Source organism: Balaenoptera borealis (genome assembly GCF_965194805.1).
Source record: "Balaenoptera borealis genome assembly, chromosome: 6".
Classification (NCBI taxonomy): Eukaryota; Metazoa; Chordata; class Mammalia; order Artiodactyla; family Balaenopteridae; genus Balaenoptera; species Balaenoptera borealis.
The window spans coordinates 3575919-3588054 of NC_138863.1; positions in this window are offsets into that span (position 1 = coordinate 3575919).

A 12136-nucleotide genomic window follows, 5' to 3' on the forward strand; every position below is an offset into this window, starting at 1 on the left:
GATGGTGGCCTCATAGAATGAGTTTGGGAGTGTTCCTCCCTCTGCTATATTTTGGAAGAGTTTGAGAAGGATAGGTGTTAGCTCTTCTCTAAATGGTTGAGAGAACTCGCCTGTGAAGCCATCTGGTCCTGGGCTTTTGTTGTTGGAAGAGTTTTAATCACAGTTTCAATTTCAGTGCTTGTGATTGGTCTGTTTATATTTTCTATTTCTTCCTGGTTCAGTCTTGGAAGGTTGTGGTTTTCTAAGAATTTGTCCATTTCTTCCAGGTTGTCCACTTTATTGGCATATAGTTGCTTGTAATAATCTCTCCTGATCCTTTGTATTTCTGCAGTTGTGACTTCTCCTTTTTCAATTCTAATTCTGTTGATTTGAGTCTTCTCCTTTTTTCTTGATGAGTCTGGCTAATGGTTTATCAATTTTGTTTATCTTCTCAAAGAACCAGCTTTTAGTTTTATTGATGTTTGCTATTGCTTCCTTCATTTCTTTTTCATTTATTCCTGATCTGATGTTTATGATTTCTTTCCTTCTGCTAACTTTGGAGCTTTTTTGTTCTTCTTTCTCTAATTGCTTTAAGTGTAAGGTTAGGTTGTTTATTTGAGATTTTTCTTGTTTCTTGAGGTAGGATTGTATTGCTATAAACTTCCCTCTTAGAACTGCTTTTGCTGCATCCCATAGGTTTTGGGCTGTCATGTTTTCATTGTCATTTGTTCCTAGGTATTTTTTGATTTCCTCTTTGATTTCTTCAGTGATCTCTTGGTTATTTAGTAGCGTATTGTTGAGCTTCCATGTGTTTTTGTTTTCTACAGTTTTTTTCCTGTAATTGATATCTAGTCTCATAGCATTGTGGTTGGAAAAGATACTTGATATGATTTCAATTTTCTTAAATTTACCAATGCTTGATTTGTGATCCAAGATATGATCTATCCTGGAGAATGTTCCATGAGCACTTGAGAAGAAAGTGTATTCTGTTGTTTTTGGATGGAATGTCCTATAAATATCATAAGTCCATCTTGTTTAATGTATCATTTAAAGCTTGTGTTTCCTTATCCATTTTCATTTTGGTTGATCTGTCCATTGGTGAAAGTCTGGTGTTAAAGTCCCCTACTATGATTGTGTTACTGTCGATTTCCCCTTTTATGGCTGTTAGAATTTGCCTTATGTGTTGAGGTGCTCCTATGTTGGGTGCATAAATATTTACAATTGTTATATCTTCTTCTTAGATTCATCATTTGATCACTATGTAGTGCCCTTCCTTGTCTCTTGTAATAGTCTTTATTTTAAAGTCTATTTTGTCTGATATGAGAATTGCTACTCTAGCTTTCTTTTGATTTCCATTTGCATGGACTATCTTTTTCCATCCCCTCACTTTCAGTCTGTATGTGTCCCTAGGTCTGAAGTGGGTCTCTTGTAGACAGCTTATATATGGGTCTTGTTTTTGTATCCATTCAGCCAGTCTATGTCTTTTGGTTGGAGCATTTAATCTATCTACATTTAAGGTAATTATAGATATGTATGTTCCTATTACCATTTTCTTAATTATTTTGTGTTTGTTATTGTAGGTCTTTTCCTTCTCTTGTGTTTCCTGCCTAGAGAAGTTCCTTTAGCATTTGTTGTAAAGCTGGTTTGGTGGTTCTGAATTCTCTTAGCTTTTGCTTGTCTGTAAAGGTTTTAATTTCTCCTTTGAATCTGAATGTGATCCTTACTGGGTAGAGTAATCTTGGTTGTAGATTTTTCCCTTTCATCACTTTAAATATGTCCTGCCACTCCCTTCTGGCTTGCAGAGTTTCTGCTGAAAAATCATCTGTTAACCTTATGGGGATTCCTTTGTATGTTATTTGTTGCTTTTCCCTTGCTGCTTTTAATATTTTTTCTTTGTATTTAATTTTTGATATTTGATTAATATGTGTCTTGGCTTGTTTCTCCTTGGATTTATCCTGATTGGGATTCTCTGTGCTTCCTGGACTTGATTGACTATTTCCTTTCCCTTATTAGGGAAGTTTTCACCTATAATCTCTTCAAATATTTTCTCAGTCCCTTTTTTTTGTCTTCTTCTTCTGGGACCCCTATAATTCGAATGTTGGTGGGTTTCATGTTGTCCCAGAGGTCTCTGAGACTGTCCTCAATTCTTTTCACTCTTTTTCTTTTTTCTGCTCTGTGGTACTTATTTCCACTATTTTATCTTCCAGCTCACTTATCTGTTCTTCTGCCTCAGTTATTATGCTGTTGAATCCTTCTAGAGAATTTTTAATTTCATTTCTTGTGTTGTTCATCCTTGTTTGTTTGCTCTTTAGTTCTTCTATGTCCTTGTTAAACATTTCTTGTATTTTCTCCATTCTATTTCCAAGATTTTGGATCATCTTTACTATCAATACTCTGAATTCTTTTCCACGTAGACTGCCTATTTCCTCTTCATTTGTTTGGTTTGGCGGGTTTTTACTTTGCTCCTTCATCTGCTGCGTATTTCTCTGTCTTCTCATTTTGCTTAACTTACTGTGTTTGGGGTCTCCTTTTCACAGGCTGCAGGTTCATAGTTCCCATTGTTTTTGGTGTCTGTCCCCAGTGGATAAGGTTGGTTTAGTGGGTTGTGTAAGCTTCTTGGTGGATGAGACTGGTGCCTGTGTTCTGGTGGATGAGGCTGGATCTTGTCTTTCTGGTGGGCAGGACTGCATCCGGTGGTGTGTTTTGGGGTGTCTTTGTACTTAGTATGATTTTAGGCAGCCTCTCTGCTAATGGGTTAGGTTATGTTCCTGTCTTGCTAGTTGTTTGTCATGGCGTGTCCAGCACTGGAGCTTGCTGGGCGTTGTGTGGAGCTGGGTCTTAGCGTTGAGACAGAGATCTCTGGCAGAGCTCTCACCAATTGATATTACGTGGGGCCAGGAGGTCTCTGGTGGTCCAATGTCCTGAAGTCGGCTCTCCCACCTCAGAGGCTCAGGCCTGATACCTGGCCAGAGCACCAAGACCCTGTCAGCCAGGAAGCTTCTTGCCTTTTGCAAAGTCTGAGTTCTTCTGCCAGCATTCAGTAGGTGTTCTGTAGGAGTTGTTCCACATGTAGATTTTTTCTGATGTATTTGTGGGAAGGAAGCTGATCTCCATGTCTTACGCCTCCGCCATCTTGAAGGTCCTCCTCCATTGGCTGTGTTGAGTCTAGTGAAGAGCCTGTGGAAACTTTCTTCAATTATATTTTTGTTTCCAGCATTTTCTTTTTTTAAAAAAAATGGACGATGAGTTGGTTTACAATATTTTGTTAGTTTCAGGTGTACAGTGTAGTGATTCAGTTTTTTTCCAGATTATATTCCATTATAGGTTATTACAAGATTTTGAATATAATTCCCTGTGCTATACAGTAAATCCTTGTTGCTTATCTATTTGATGTATACTAGTTTGTATCTGTTAATCCTGTACTCCTAATCTGTCCCTCCCTCCCTCTCCAGCATTTTCATTTGACTCTTTATAGTTTCTATCTCTCTGCTGAAATTGCTCATCTGCTCATGCATACTGTCTACTTTTCCCACTAGAGCCTTTAATATGTTAATCATAGTTATTTTAAATTCTCTGATAGTTTTAACATCTGGGTTATCTCTGAATCTGGTTCTACTGATTATTTTGTCTCTTGGTGGTGGGTTGTTTATGTTTTGCTTTTTTATCTATATCTCATAATTTTTGATCAAATGCCAGATATCATGTATAAGACAGAAAAGTGTGGAGTCAATAGTATTTATTCCTGGAAATGAGCACACCTTTTCTTTAGATAGGCTACTAGTTTGGGAGTTGAGTCAGTGTTGCCAGGAGTTGAAATACAATTTGACTTTGCTGTTGCTAGGGTTACCTTCAGTGAGCCTCCTGCTTCAAATTCCTCTAATATTCCTTTGTGCTTAGAGGTGGGGCTCAAGGGTGTTTCTCAACATCCCTGCTCCGCTTTCAGCCTTCTCTGTGAGACTGATCCTTGGACAGGCTCTCTGTCCATGGCCTTGCCCTTCTCTAAGCTGTAGACTGCGATTTCTCATTTCTTGGTGGTTTCTAGCTTGGTGGGGGAGATGATGGAAATTCTTTGTTGTCCTGGTCCAGGTTTAGTCTTAAGTAGACCCTGTGTGTCTTGGGGGTGGGTATTTCTCAGTGGTCCTTCTTCTCCTCCTCATGGCAGCCAAATTATTTAGTATCCTGTCCCTTTCTCCAATAGCAGGAGACATCTAATGACATTGGTATAGCATCCTGGGCCAGGACTCTTTCTGGACCTTCCCCATGGACAGAGGGATTTCTTCTTACTCTTCCAAGAGGTACAATGGGTCTTTACTTATGCCCTGAGGGTGACAGTGGTTTCTGCCCTTTCCACAGTGGTTTAAAATTTTTGTACCATGTTCCAGTCCTTCCTTCAGTTCTGAATCAGCCCAGGGTGGTTGATGTAATGCACCCCCACCCCCAGTTTCAGTAATGAACACAAGGTGGAGGTCCATGGATAAGAGCATTGATGGTGTCAACCTCCCTTTTTATCTGGAAATCCCAGGATCTCCTAACTGTCACACCCCACATTTTGCTTTAGAAAAGTGTTACAAATTTTATTTGAATACCTCTTATCTGCTTGTATGGTACCTGGAATGTCTTCCTCCTGTGTTTGCATTATGCTTCTTTTAAGGGGGGAACCAACTTTTCCTTGGATTTTAGGCCACTTGATTGCCCTGCAACCTCAGCACTGATTGGTTGAAGGATGTTTATGACTTTGTAATTTATTTGGCTTTTCCTGTTGTTAGGGTGGGATTGGTGCTCTTTCCTACTTTCTCCATCCTAGACTGAAGCAGCATCTCATTTCTTTCAGAATTTAAATTGAGAAATTTTGATAATTCACAAGTTAACCATGAGCAGAGAACACACCCAAAAGAGAAGTGGAAACGGAGGAGTGGAGTAGACTTCTGCTGCTGAGAGGCCGAAGAGGCAGCTTGATCAAGTCCCTGGAGTTGCCCCAAATCCAACAAAGTCCTGAATCTTGTCTTGGTTAAATCTGTGAGTCCTGCCTGCACTTCAGGGATCTGGATTTCTATAAGATGTTTGTTTTCTTTATGGCTGTGTTTGTATTGTTGTCCATTTAGTCACTCATTAAAAGGTGGATCTTTATTGAGGACGTCTTAGTCCAGATTCTCTGCTGGGTGCTGAGAAATTAAATATCTGAGAAATTAAATTAAATTAAAGTAAACAATTAAATATCTAATGAGCTGTATAAAGAAAGAGTGTTGGGTGGTATGGAAGTTCCAATGTAGGGTCTTGAGCTAGTATGGACGTCTCCCTTAGGATCTTCAGGCTGTGGAGACTGAAAATGTACCTCTTAGATCTCCAAAGATGGGGACCTTAGTGAACTGATGCCCTAGTTGTTGCACTCTGAAATCTACACCATGTTCATACTGAAACCATGCTTCTCCATAAGAGGGCGGAGCAGGAACTCTAAGGCATGCTGTTCCAGGAAAGATTGACTCTTCTGATAGCTGATTTTGGCCCAAGAACTCCCCATTGGCCTTAGCAAACTTTCTTGAACTTCACTGCAGTCTCTGACTATTCCACTAGCCTCCATTCCTGCCCTCTTTCCTTGACAAAACGTCAAACATTCCTCGTGGTCTGATGGCTCCCCAGCCTTCTCTTGTCCCCTCCCCATTTCCTCTTGCAAACATTTCTCTAGTAAGTGTTTTTCACAAGGTATGCACTGTTCCACACATTAATATATGATTATCCCTGTAGACATAACTGAAACTGCAGAACTAGCAAGCTTTTGGCATTTAAATTGTGGTTGGATTTGTAAATCCTATAATCCATATCCCTGTGTGTGGGCTCCTTTGTCTTTGAGATGAGACATGAGTGATTTCCAAACTGAGGTCAATGAACTTGGAACACATGTCCTGGGATCTCCCACAAACCAGCCTGTCTTTGAGTAGTCCTACCATCGAGAAGTGGCTGGGTTTCTGCCTGGGCTGTGGTCACAGGGGCCTCCAGCTCTATTCAATTTATTCTCCGGGGCAAGTGCCAAAGACTCATCCACTGCCTTACCACCTCCATCACCGCTTATCATCGAGTCAGATCCTTTTGGGAGAAAAATGACATTACATTTTACACTGAATCTTTGTTAATAAAAGGAAATTGAAGTAACTCTGAAGCTAAGGCTTTTTGTTGTTTGGTTCTAGTTGTTTCAAAGTTACAGTAATTTCATCGTGATTTTGTCTGTACGATATTAGGAGATGTAGACACTTTCGTCTAGGTCTCTAGAATTTTCTTGCCGAGGAACCTCTTTTGTCCTGGACTTTTCTAGTCTTCATAATTAACCTGACCCATCTCCTTGATGTTCATCCTTCTGCCTACTTTCTCCTGCAGGACCCTATGTCCTGACCCAAGCCAATGAGAGCCTCTGGGCTTTGCCACCAGGATGATAGACATTAGAATTGTTGTTTTAAAAAGTTCTTAATTCCTTTTACACTTTGATTACATGTAGATGAGCAATCAGTGGTCATTCTCTAAACATTCTGATTTTCCATTTGAAGATAATTATTATTTTGTGAAGATTGTAACACCCTAAATTATTTCAACCAATTAGAACATCAATCTTATTAATTACTATCTCTTTGGAAGAAAAAGAAATAAAAACAAGATTAATATCAGGAACTTCTTCATGTAACAAATATTTATTGTGCACCTCCTGAAGGTAAGATGCTTTGTTGGTTACTGAGGATCCTGTTGTGAACAAGGCAGACATGGCTGCTGCCTTCATGGAGCTTGTCTCAGCCAGGAAACTGATTAGAAATGAAACATACGTACTAATGGGGCCAATATCCTTTCTGTTCAGCTCCAACCTTTTACCCCTGACTCTGTACCCCTCAGCCAAGGGGGCTAAAATGTGCCTCCTAGATGGCGTTACTAAAGAATGAACATGGACAAACATTTTAGAAACTTTTTTTTTATCGGAGTATAATTGCTTTACAGTGTTGTGTCAGTTTCTGCTCTACAACAAAGGGAATCAGCTATATGTATACATATATCTCTTCCCTCTTGGACCTCCTTCCCACCCTTCCATCCCACCCATCTAGGTCACCACAGAGCACCGAGCTGAGCTCCCTGTGCTATACAACATGTTCCCACTAGCTATCTATTTTACACATGATAGTGTACTTATGTCAATCCCAATCTCCCAATTCATCCCCTCCTCCCCTTCCTCCCCTTCTTCCACTGTGTCCACATGTCCGTTCTTTATGTCTGCGTCTCTATTACTGCCCTGGAAATAGGTTTATCTGTACCATTTTTCTGGATTCCACATATTTGCGTTAATAGACGATATTTGCTTTTCTCTTTCTGACTTACTTCACTTTGTATGACAGACTCTAGGTCCATCCACATAGATTGAAACAAAAAGATTAACCCCCAAATTCAGTCAACTAGAAACTTATTTCCAACCTATTTGAGGTGTTATACATACTTCAGAAAGGGCTAAATATACCTTTTGGAGAACGTCCATGTTTGCGAAGACTCCCAGCAGTATCTCTCCTTTGTGCCCCCTGATAACCTGGTGAGGTTGGTGATACAGATACAGATGTTATCAGTCTTATTTTACAGTTGAGTAGAAGCATAGCTTTGAGTGTTTACTGTGTGTAGAGCCCTCTTCTATCTGCCATGGAGGCTTAAAAATGAAAGTGAGATGAAACACTGTGGAGAGAGTGGCCTAGATTACGTTGCTAAAGTGAGTGACTCTCAGTCAGTTCAAGTGCAGATGTAGATGGTCCGGGGGGTTCTCCCAGCGAGGGCCTGTTGGAGTGACCTCATCCAGAGACTGCAGGTCAGCTGGCTTCATAGGGCCAACTTTTCATCTCAAGCTATTGGTGTGAGTGACCACAGAACTCCTGCAAGATGCAGATAGTGGATGACTCTCCTGCTTTGTACTGGGCGCTACTGAAGATGTTTCCTTCCTGGATGACTCAGTGGGAGAATTTACTATGACGTGACGTGGAGGGCAGTGGTCTCTGGTGTTTTCATTTACTGGAACTTTCCAGTAGATCAGCCCCTACGTGTACAACACTAGTTGTCAGGTTTCCTCTAATTTCAAACATGTCCTGAATTTTTTTAAACTTAAGTAAAGGAGTTCATATCCATCCCTTTTAAGTCCCAGCTGGTTAGTTTGGACTCACTCTTCTGGCTTCCTGCTCTGTAAAATGAGGGGATCAGAATGGAACATACAAGCCTTTTTGCCGTTCTTTCTTCAGTGCTGTATTGCTAGAATCCTGCCACATCACAAGCCACGATGTGAAAGGGCATGTGAAATGCAGACAGTATCTTGCCCTGGAACCACCAGTGAGTGAGGACAGTAGAAATCTCAGCGACAGGAATCACTTCTTGTTTTTTCTTCAGTGAAGCTTCTGGCTCGGAACCACAGAATGTGTGAACAGCCAACCCCGTACAGACTCCAGAACTGGCATCTGACATAGAGGCTGTCCTTGGGGTGCCGCCTCATTACTCACTACCCTCCCTGGTCTCCCCTGCCCCCTACCTGTGGGGACTTGCGCCTCTTTCCATCGTGCCCCTTCTCACCGGGCGGCGGTACCCTGCTCCCATCAGATGCAGACCCATCCACCTGTGTTCTGAATCCTCTCCTCTCTTCCTTCTAAGAAACTTGATCCTACAAATCTCTCTCTCTTCTGCGTCATTAGCTATTTCTTCTACACCATTCTATCAGCAACATAAGCGTTAATATTTCCTGTCCTAAAACAAACAACATCGTCAATTTTTTTTCATTCCACGAACTTCTCCAGCCACTCACTTCTCAGCGCTACGTCCTGGTGAAGCCTCCCCTTCCCTCGGCTATAATGTAACCACTATAACCAGACTTCTGTATCCATTGCAGTGGCTTTTCCCCAGATCATCAATGCCCTCCATGTTGCCAATTCCACGGCTATGACTCTGTTGTCACCCTACCTAAACTGCTGGGGCTTTTAGTACCCTTGACCTCCTTGAAAACCTTTCTTCCCTCAGCTGCCATGACTCTACTGTCTCCTGGTTTTCCTTCCATTCGCTGCAGTGTCCTGCCTGATCCGGTCTGAGTCTGTGTCTCTGGTCTCCTCTCATTCTCCCCCTAATGCTTCCTGCCACCCACCGCCCCTCCCCCGCGTCACACACACACAGGAGCGTGCACACTACAGTTGTGGCTCGGGGGCCTTGGGAGGGGTGATGGTCAAGCTGGAATCAGCCTTCAGATCTGAGAGTCAGTAAGAGGTTAAGTTAGAGGGGTCTCTGCCTCCAATTTAAAGTAAACAAGGCCCTAGCAGAGGCAGCAGGACTTCTGTGCGTAAATACAGATTACAAATGTAGTTTAGGCTATGAATGAAAGGCTCATTCAATATTTAAATACACTGCAGAGCAATTCTAAAGCAACGTCACGAGGTTATATTGACAGTGACAGCAGGGTAGGCAATCTTTTTTCTTTAAAATCATTCTCTCCAAGGTGGGTCATAAAATGGATCACTGGTCAGCATTCTGGTGATCGCTGGGTGTAACATTTCTGAGCAACGAGATGCACTGGCCTCATTTGGTAACCAGGACTAACTTAACTTAAACCAGGCCAGGCAGACTGTGAGCAATTGTGATGAATTTCTATGAGATTAATGTCCCATGAGGGGATTTTACAGATCAGATCATGGCTCAGAAAGCCTGGTAGTCAAGTGAGAGCTGTCAAAACAAAATAAAAAGATCAAAAGTCTAGGGCAAGTCTTTGTAATTTGGTCCACTGAACAAGCCGCAAAAAAAAAAAAAAAGTGACTCATTTCAACAGAGAAGATGAATTTGTCAAATTTGTGTTAATATCACATGATCACCTATAAAAACAAAACTCTTCTACTTCTTGATTGGAGATGATTTCTTGAATATGATACCCAAAGCAAAAGCAACAGGAGCAAAAATAAACAAGCGGGACTCCGTCAGTCCTAACAATGGACGGAAGATAGAATATCCTCTCTCTCTGTTTACTAGATCCTTCTTACTAAAAATATAGACAGAGGATATTCTAGATTTCATCCCGCATTAGGACTGATAGAGGAGAGATGTACACCCCTAATCAGTTATTAAAATGATTAACACGAAGGAGTAGCAAACTACTGTTACCCCAAACACAGAGCAAACACGTGGCAGCTTTCCTGTTGCTTACTGTGTTTAGTAGTTGGACGAAATAAGAGCTGAGTCAAAGTGTATGTTTTCAAATATCTGTCTAACCTACGAAATTATTGCGAACATTTTCATGCTCTAATGTACATTTCTGGAAAAAAAATAGGCAATTATTCCATGTGTTCAGCTTCATTTAAGTCTAAGGATCTATAACTGTAAACTAATCACCCTACGGAGGTCAACATTCCAGCTCCCAGAAGCTGAGCCGTGTAAGTTCTGAACAATTGTAAAATCAGGCTGTTCTGCGCTGTGACTTAGAAATGCAGGCTTGCATTCAGTCCTGTCTGCTAAACATGTCCAGGTTCCTTTCCTTAAGTTCTGTTGTGTTTGGGTCCAGAGCCTCACAATACAGATTACTGTCATTACCCATATGGGAGGAAGGTCTAGCTGGAGTTTCTGCTCAGGTCACAATTCTTTTCATGATATTAAAGTTTCCAAGGTGAAAGTATGGAAGGGTAGGAGTTTCTGTATACTGAATCTGATCCTGCATTCTCTGTGAAAATAGAAAGCGTGATGGATAGATAATCAAGAGATCTAGATAGATGTTAGATGGATGGATGGATGGATGGAGAGAGGAAGGGATGGATGATGGATGTTGGATGGATGGACGGAGGGAGGGAGGGAGGGATGGACAGATGGATGATAGATGACAGGTAGAGAGATGAATGAATGAATGGTTGAATGGACAGATGGTAGATAGAAGGATAGATAGATAGATATGAAACCTAGGATGAACTGTAGGAGGAAAACCAGGTATCATTGCCCATCCGTCAAAATAACTTTTTCGTTTATTTTCTCCTCAGGGGCACTCTGATTCATGCACTCAATCGAGTTTTCCTCTCTTGCTGCTGGAAAGAGCGGAACCACATTTAACCACAACTGTATCAAGCGTATGATCCTCATAGGCTGCATCTTGGGTGCTGATTTCACTCCTGGATTATTTTTCTTTCTTTATCATTATTATTATTATTCCTGGATCATTATTATTTTTCTTTTCCCTCTCGTACTCAGTTTTTGTTTTAATCTATTCTGCTGTTTATCTTTACAAACTGCATTTATTTTTTTTAAAGGGAAAGGAGTTGGGAGGAGAGGCCAGGAGTGCTGGAATGTGGAAGGAAGGGAGATGGCCCAGGGAGGGACGGAGAGATGGATGGAGAGAAAGATCAGCTACTGCTACAGGCAGGGCTTCTCCTGGGTCCCTGTCCTTCTCCAAGATCCCTTCTGTCTTCTCCCAGGCCCCATCCTTTGCTGAGATGCCTTTGCTTTTTCTCCGGGGCTTCTATTGCAACAGGAAGCAGAGGTTCACAGAGGATGGTGAGCCACCCGTGGTCGCACGGTCTAGAAAGTGTCTGAGTCCGACTTCTGGCTGGCTGACAGGAGAGGTCATGGTCACGGTTGCCATGCCCTCCTCCCACCCTAGACGCTGGGGTCATCTCAGGACTGCTGCTCTGACAGTCTCTCCGTCCTCATGTCCCCTCCCACCCCTTCTTTGTATCTTGTTTCCATCGCGCCCGCTGGCCATCCCTGGTCCTGCCAGGCCCCGCCTACTGCCTCACCTCTGCTCACCGTCCTTCCCCTCTGCGAACGCTCTTCCCCCACAGGGTTTACCCTGCTTCAGCCTCAGCATAAGCACCGCCTTCTCTGAGAACCTTCCCTGGCCCTCGGCGTTGTGGAGGGAGCCTCTTGCCTTCCCTGAGGGAGTGGGTAGGGGATGGGAGTTTGAAACCCGGGGATCTGCACAGCTGGATGCCAGAGCAGCCTCTCCTGGGCTCGGCTCAAGTCAACATAAAGGTCTCAGTTGCTCTGCAAGTGATGTGCTTGCCCTGGGGGGGGACACACCGTGAGGGGAGCGGGGTCCCCGGGGAGCCTGAGAAACTGCCTTTGGACGTCAGGAGACCCTTCACTGTCATCAGCCCGGTGGTCCTAGGAGTTCATGTTTGCGAGGAGACAGGGCCCAGGG